Source organism: Mesoplodon densirostris, chromosome 12 (genome assembly GCF_025265405.1).
Source record: "Mesoplodon densirostris isolate mMesDen1 chromosome 12, mMesDen1 primary haplotype, whole genome shotgun sequence".
Taxonomy (NCBI): domain Eukaryota; kingdom Metazoa; phylum Chordata; class Mammalia; order Artiodactyla; family Ziphiidae; genus Mesoplodon; species Mesoplodon densirostris.
This window is the reverse complement of record NC_082672.1, coordinates 70,512,826-70,520,887: the sequence shown is the minus strand read 5'-3', so window position 1 is coordinate 70,520,887 and position 8,062 is coordinate 70,512,826. Positions and strand designations below refer to the sequence as shown.

The window sequence follows — 8,062 nt, the reverse complement described above, 5'->3', positions numbered from 1 at the left end:
GTGTGTGAAACAGATCTTATCGAGCATGTTGTAAAAGTTCCAACCAAATAAAGCAGGGTAAGGGAGATCAGTGATCAAGGGTGCAGACTGCAGTGCCAAAGTTTCCACATTTCCAAACACACGTGAGTGCAATAAACAATGTAACACAATGTTGTACAAGGAGGTGGTTTACGACCACAAGAAACATTTTCAGAGCCCCATTTTTGTACACTGTCTTCATACTTGGGCCAAATTCACTATGTGCCTGACCACTACAGGCTAATCAGTCTCATGAACCTGACTGAGCTGCATGGAACCCAAATTGAATTTTCAGGTGAACATTTTAAGAAACAGAGTTCATTATAAGGTGACAAGAATATCGGCACTCTGACTCTGACATTTAAGTATGGGCTTGGGAACGATTTATTCATGCAGCTATTTAGGGAAAATGATTATGCACGGAGCCCAACCACCTTGGTTAGATCAGATGCTATTACTGTTTACACTAATCCATTCTGCACAATGTTTGACCAGTTTTAACCCGGATTTTATCAGTGACCTTCCCTCATGGCTCCTGTTATGCTGTGCTCTCTTCCTTAAATTTCAGCATTACTCCTCCCCCATTTTGGCACAAATACCCCTTCATACCCCTTCATATTACTACTATACTAGGACTAAATATTCCACAATTCAGCTAGTATACTGATCGTTTTGGTGCCTGGCTTTCCCTCCCCTCGCCCCAGTCACAGGTCCCGTCTCTCTCCTCTGCCTTCACCTCCAGTAATTCAGTAATACTTAGTCCCCTGCACAAAGCCAAGGTTTCCCGGATCCCCTTGGGATCCTTATGATCGCCAAACCCAGTCCTCTCTCCCTTCTAAGGATTTTCCCACAATAGTATAAACTTTCACTTGGCTGTATTTACAATTATGCATTTTAAATTCAGACAGGTGACCAAAGGCTAAACATTCACTCAGAATTATTTAATTACAAGGCTGGATAACTGAAAAAGAATTTTCCATTAAAAACAGTTTCAGAGCTAGAAAGTATCAATAATATACTGGCTAACAGGTTACGACTCTAGGGCAGTGGCAAGATTAAACAGAAATGGCTTGAATCTTATGGATGCATTAATCTAGATTCGATGTCCGCTCAGAAATCTATTTACAAATGCAATTTCAAAATTAAAAAAATAAATAATCTGTCTTGAGTTTTGTTTTCTTTCCGTGTCCATAAAATGAAGAGCTTTTCCTGATCACCAGTTTTTCATACAACAGACAAGTAAATCTCGTGGCATTAGCCCTAGAAAAGGAAGAACATTTGAGATTTACAAGACTATCAACATCTCAAGAACTAATTTAAAGGAATTTTCAAAAATACTGTCGTCCTTATAATGGTCTATCTCAGAAGCCAGATCCGTATAAGTTTTTTTCAACAGAAATTCAGGTTCGGGATAGGATCATCATAGATAAGACCAAGGACACAAGATTGACTGATTGTTAAGCAAAATATCTCTACTCACAGACATGTTTACACCTTAGGAACTTCATGGCGAACTGGCCTCTTTCAATGTGCAGACAGCGACCCCTGTCACTGTTGGCAGAGAAGAAAAACACTAGTGTGAAGCAACAGTTTTTCCCCTAAGAGGCATAAGCTAACAGAAAACTCAGTTATAAAATCCAAGCAACAAAAATTTGTTATCTCATATCTGCATATGGGTCTTATCTCAGAAGCCGAATCCGTACATACTTTTCTTCAGGTAATCCGCTTCGGGATAGCTTTCCTCATTGATCAGACCAAACTCCATTAAGCTCTATCACACTGACACTTACCACAAACCAGAGCAACATTAAAAGGCAAGTACTACGGAATGCTATAGTAGATGTTGTAAGCCACATAACTTACTTTCAAATGAAGCTGTTCATCATCAATCGGTGACGGTCATAGCTTCATTAGTATTCATCGACCTGCAGGATGCTCCTTCGAGGACAAAAAAATTTCTCATTTACTCTACATGTGGACTAAACACATGCAGACTCAAAGTATTAATACGAGTCCAATACACACCTGGTAAGATTCTCAGGTTTTAACCAAGTCATTTTCCAGCAAACCTTCTCCCATACGTTTTGGAACTTTCCTTTGCATCTAAAAAAAGAAGCTTAAGTTCAAATGATGCTCCATCATCGTTTCTGTAAATCAACTGGTTTACTCCTTCGGTTTAAAAACTAAGCCCTCGGGCTTCCCTGGTGGCGCAGTGGTTGAGAATCTGCCTGCTAATGCAGGGGACACGGGTTCGAGCCCTGGTCTGGGAGGATCCCACATGCCACGGAGCAACTGGGCCCGTGAGCCACAGCTCCTGAGCCTGCGCGTCTGGAGCCTGTGCTCCACAACAAGAGAGGCCGCGATAGTGAAAGGCCCGTGCACCGCGATGAAGAGTGGCCCCCGCTTGCCACAACTAGAGAAAGCCCTCGCACAGAAATGAAGACCCAACACAGGGAAAAATAAATAAATAAATAAATATTAAAAAAAAAAAAAAAAACTAAGCCCTCAACAACCCTTACCTCTGCCTCTCCACGGAACAGCTCCGTTCCACCGAAAGCCATTGCTCTTGCGGGGCATCTGTTTAAAATTAAGCGTTCTCACAGAATGTCATAGAGTTCAAGGTTTTCAGCACTAAACTCCTCCCCTTCAATAATCCTATTTGCACACAGCGCCACCTGGGCACAATACAACTCAAGTCTCACGCCGAGTCCGGGGCTATTTGAAATAACCGTTGATCTGGCCATGGGAGAAAGACACTCTATCACAGGCCTCTCGCTCTTAACGTTAGGGTAACCCCCCGCCCCCAAATCCCAGGAATGTTGTCTTCTGCCGGCCGCCTCCCAGGCTCAGTCAGCGGCTGCCCGGGCGTTAACAACCAGACCGCGCTCAGCGCCGCAGCCACCAGTGGCCGCCTCCGCACGCCTAAGCTCGAAGCCGGCCGCCACCACGACTCGGGACACGTGGCGGCCCGGCGGCGCGTTCCCCACCTCCAAGTTTTCATCACCGCACTCTAAGTTCCAATTTCTGAAATCGTTTCACCGTACTGCATCCCCCAACCTAAGCTGCGCCGCCCGGGTTCGCTCGGACAACCGCCCGCGACGCCCGCTTACCTAGAACGAGACCGAAGCTCCCAAGTCCTGACGTAAAAGACCGAGCGGTGTCGCCAGCAGTTCCCTATATAGTGTCTCCCGAGCCGGAACGAGGCCGCCCCTCCCTCTCGCATCTATTGGGCGCTGTAGAGTAAGGGGGCGCGGCCGGCTCCTGACGGGAGGAGCGAGAGCGCGCCAGGCGGCTCTTTTCTTTCGGGAACTCGTTCCGGGGCGTGGTGCGCGCGCCGTCCCTCCGCGGCGCGCACGCCCAGCCCCGGGCGCGCGCCCGCTGGCTCGCCGCGGTCCTTTGCTTCCGAGTCTGGCTCTACGTGGCGCGGGAGTGGCGCCAGAATTTAAACGAACAGCCTCCTTTGCAGGCGAGGCTACCACTTACCCTGAGCCAAATCTGCCCGCGACGGCTGGGGCGGCTCAGGGCCGGCAGTGGACTTGAGTGTAGCAGTGGACTTGAGTGTAGGGCGGCCTCACCCGGTGACCCGCTCGAGAAGTCGGGCTGGCTGGTTGGCTGGCGCCTGCGGGAGTTGACGCCGGGCGACCGCTGCACGCCCGGAAAGAGAACTTGGCGGGCAGAAATGCTCGGGTGAAAAAAGTCTGTGAAAGCACCGTGTTTCTCCTCCGGTCCACAGCGAGAATGCCGCGCGTCTCGGGAGAGCCGGCCCGCCGCGCGGCACGCGGCTCAGCTGCGCTCCGCGGGACCCGCCCCACCCACAAGCCGCCGGGCGCAGGGCGCTGCTGTTAACGCTGATCCGCCCAGAGAATTCACCCCGAGACGGGAGACCCGAAAGGTAAATCCTCCGCTTGGTAGAGGAGAACACTGAGGCCTGAAGTAGCTAAGTAATTTTCCTAAATTCACACAACCAAAAAAAAAAAAAAAGGCTTTGCTATTTAAAATTTTTTTGTACTAAATTCATTGTAATGCATGCAGGAGAAATATTAATTTGAGAAATTTCCCAGAATGCTTTATCCAAACGACACTTCAATTCAGTAGCAACGATTGCATTAATTAGTAAGTACGGGTAAATATACGTACGTCTATGCACACACGGGAGCAGGTGACATTAGAACATTTCGGCATTTGAAAATTCAGGTCTTCGTAGCACTTAACAACTAGTCATTATGTACGTGTGCGTTTGTTTATTGTCCTCCGCCGGTGCACCGCTATTTATTTTTCTGCCTTAGAACAGTACCTGGCATAAAGCAGGTGCTCAGTAACTACTGGATGAATAAACGAATGAATGAATATATGCGGTGGCTTTTTAGAAAATTAAAATGAAGACCAAACTCCAGACTAAAAGATAATAGTGAAAAGTAAATTTCTATAACAGGAACCTAAGCGATGAAGTGTTTACTTGGCTGGGCGTTATGTATATTTGAAAATAACCATTTTGTAATGTACAATGTAAATTTGCATATTCCTCATATTAAAACAACTAAAACAGTACAAAAGGATATAAAAAGCAAAGTAAAAGTTCCTTTTCATAACGCTGGGAATCTTCTCCCTGCTATTAACAGTAACCAATATTAACAGTTTTTGAAACTTTCTATGCACATATATGTACGTATTTTTTGACATGCAAATAGGATCTGTGTCCTTTTCTGCAATTTGCTTTGCCCCCTGGTAAATATCATAGACATCTTTCTGTATGAGTACATATAGATGACCTTCTTGTTTATAGCCTGCATAGTATTCAGTTGGATGTGTCATAATTTCATAACTTTCCAGCTTTTCACTATTTCAAATAGTGCCGAAGTGAATTATAGGTATATCATAGTGAGCTTGTAAGAAGATCTGCAAGGTTGATTTCTAGAAGTGAGGCAACGGTTCCGTGCACTTAGATTTGTGATAGATATTACTTAATTGTTCCCAGCTTCCTTCCGCTCCCATCAAATGGTTGTGTTGTGATTATATTTTGAAGTATGTTTTGTTTTGGTAATTGAGAAACATGTATGGCTGTTATGGGATGGCCATTGTCACACAATTGAAACCGAAAACTGTTACTCCCTTTGTTCCCTTTGAATCACTGTTTGCTGTGCTGAAGACCCTTAAAATCATCTGGTCAAAAGCAGTATAAAACAATGATTCTCTACCCTGACTTATCAATTGAATTACTTGGAGAGAGAAAAAGTATCAGATTTCTGGTTCCTAACCTGGAGCTACTAAAGCAGAATATCCAAAAGTGGGACCCAGGAAGCATTTTAAACAAACATCTGGGACAGTGCTAACAGAAATATAACATAAACCACAAATGTGAGTCATATAGGTAATTTTGAATATGCTAGTAGCCATTTTTAATTTAAAATAATAAATAGCATCAGATGAAATTAACTCCAGTACATTTTATTTAACCCAATAGAGCCCAAATATTTTCATTTCAATATATGATCAGCATAAGTTATGTACTCAGTCCTTAAAATCCATTGTATACTTTATACTCACAGCACATCTCAGTTTGACTGTCCACATTTCAAGTGCTTCATTGCCACATGGCTAGTGGCTGTTGTATTGGACAGCGCAGGTCTAGGGTGATTCATATACATATATAAATTTGAGAACTGCTGTATTAGGGTAAGTGCAGTACTGCACATCTGATATATATTCCAGTCTTAAAAAAAAAAAAGACTCCCGTATTCCTTTTAACTCATAAACGGATAACTCTAACAAATGCAGTGCAAAATGAAATGAATTTAGAGCCTGATTAGTGACAACACTGCCCTCCAGTGAATGTGGCTGATGACTGTAAAGTCAGTACTTAATTCATTCAAGACTTTTATCTCTTCAAGGAACAGGAAAACATACTGAGGGATGAAGCTAACAGTTATTGCTCCCACACCTAAAGCCGACAAGCGAAATGCTACCAAATATTTTTAAGGGAGTTAAGAAAGACCATATACAGGTCAGAACTGAAATTAAAAGTATCCTTGAAGAATTTAGCATACTGAAAACAACTCCTCATATTCTGTTGCAAACTTTCAGATAAGATCATCATTTTAATCATTTTTGTGGAAGAAATGTTCACTGAGCCCCTGGTGCATGCATTGTGCTTCAGGGAAGGTTAATGTGAATACACAAAAGTCCTTGCCCTTCCTGAAAGAGTTTATACTTTAGTAAGAAGTAACCACCCAATTTTAGACACCTCTGCTTTATTTGTTTTGTTTTGTTTTAATTTTTGCTGGAATCTAGTTAATTTACAATGTTGTGTTAGTTTCAGGTGTACAGCAATGTGACTCAGTTATACATATACATATATGCATATACATATATACTCTTTTTTAGATTCTATTTTCATATAGGTCATTACAGAGTTTTGAGAAGAGTTCCCTGTGCTCTACAGTAGGTCCTTATTAATTATCTATTTCATATATAGTAGTGTAGACACTTCCACTTTAAAAATTAGACATTCATGAAAGACTTTTAGGTAAGATTAGAGTGTGAACCAAATAGTCTTTTAGGAAGAGTTTGGAGAGGAAAAGCAGTGTTTAGAAATTTAGTGCAATCATTTAGACGAGATATTGTGAGGGACGCCACTCTAATTCTGGCCATGGAGATGGAAGGCAGGGAAGAGAACAACGCATGGTGGGAACTTATGTGCTACTAGGTTCTTGTATGCATTGGATCATGTAATCTTCAAAACAATCCTGGTGTACACTTTAAAGATGAGGAAAAGGAGGCATAGACTAACTTCCCAAGTCCTTCTGACCCCAGATTCATAATCCTGTTCCCAGAACATGCTGTGGCTGTGTTAAAGGAGGAGATGGCAGGATGTGATGATCTGTGGGGGAAGAGGAAGTGGAGTGGAGCCTAGGCAGGCAAGAGAATGGCAGCTCCACTGACAGGAAGAGGCAAGTCAGGAATGACTGATTTGGGAGCAGGAAAAAGAAGATTCAGTTTTGGTTGTGTTAGATTTTGAGGGGAACATTTGGTTACACATTTGTCCAGTGGACCATCAGCAATGTAGAACTGAAGCCCAAGAGAAGAGTCGGGGCTAGAGAAGGACCATTTGGCAAACTAATGAAGATGATGAGTGAAGTCATGTGCACAAATGAGTGTGGGGAGAAAAGAAAAAAGGGCCAGCAGCAGTTGCCTAAAATCAGTGCTGTAGTGTGTGCAGATATCCTGCAGTAGATAGCATTTGAACACATAGTCAATACACATAAAGAGCTGGTTAGATAATGAATGTATGAGAAAAGAGTTCACATGTACAGCTTTTGGTTAAATCATGGGAAACATATGTTTGCTAAGTTAGGTAATGTAAACATAATAACTTATTCCAAAGTGGGAAAAAAGTCAGCTTTCAGAAATAAGAATTATCTGATAAGGGATAATATCCAAAAAATATAAAGAACTCACACAACTCAGTAGCAAAACCCCCAAAAAATGCAATTGAAAAATGGACAGAGGATCTGAATACACAGATTTTTCCAAAGAAGACATACAGATGGCCAACACGTATTGAGTTGACCAAAAAGTTTGTTCAGTTTTTTCCGTAAGATGGCTCTAGCAGCACTTAGTTATCTTTAACTTCATTTGAAACAATTTTATTAGATTGTGTTGTGACAGCTGTCATATCAGCATGCATTTAAAAAAGCTTATCAAAATTAGTGAATTTTTGTGTAGCCATTTTAATATTGAAGATGGAAGAAAAGCTACATTTTTGGCATATTACGCTCTATTGTTTCAAGAAAGGTAGAAACGCAACTGAAATGCAAAAAAAGATTTGTGCAGTGTATGGAGAAGGTGCTGTGACTGATCGAATGTGTCAAAAGTGATTGGTGAAGCTTTCTGCTGGAGATTTGCTGGACGATGCTCTATGGTCTGGTAGACCAGTTGAAGTTGATAGCAGTCAAATCGAGACATTAATTGAGAGCAATCGATGTTACACCACTCGGGAGATAGCCGACATACTCAAAATATCCAAATCAAGTGTTGAAAATCATTT

At 42.5% G+C, this 8,062-nt stretch overlaps 1 long non-coding RNA gene and 2 other non-coding genes across 3 annotated transcripts; all 3 read right to left on the bottom strand.

The window, feature by feature from the left end:
- Positions 1-938: 938 nt before the first annotated feature.
- On the bottom strand, positions 939-3,193 carry LOC132500005 (uncharacterized). Its single transcript, XR_009533954.1, has 6 exons — positions 3,129-3,193; positions 2,538-2,595; positions 2,044-2,121; positions 1,882-1,956; positions 1,499-1,569; positions 939-1,278 (listed from the first exon to the last, which is right to left on the bottom strand). It is a non-coding gene; the product is annotated as an uncharacterized LOC132500005 (long non-coding RNA).
- On the bottom strand, positions 1,377-1,447 carry LOC132500470 (small nucleolar RNA SNORD50). Its single transcript, XR_009534058.1, has one exon. It is a non-coding gene; the product is annotated as a small nucleolar RNA SNORD50 (small nucleolar RNA).
- On the bottom strand, positions 1,700-1,769 carry LOC132500471 (small nucleolar RNA SNORD50). Its single transcript, XR_009534059.1, has one exon. It is a non-coding gene; the product is annotated as a small nucleolar RNA SNORD50 (small nucleolar RNA).
- Positions 3,194-8,062: the final 4,869 nt, after the last annotated feature.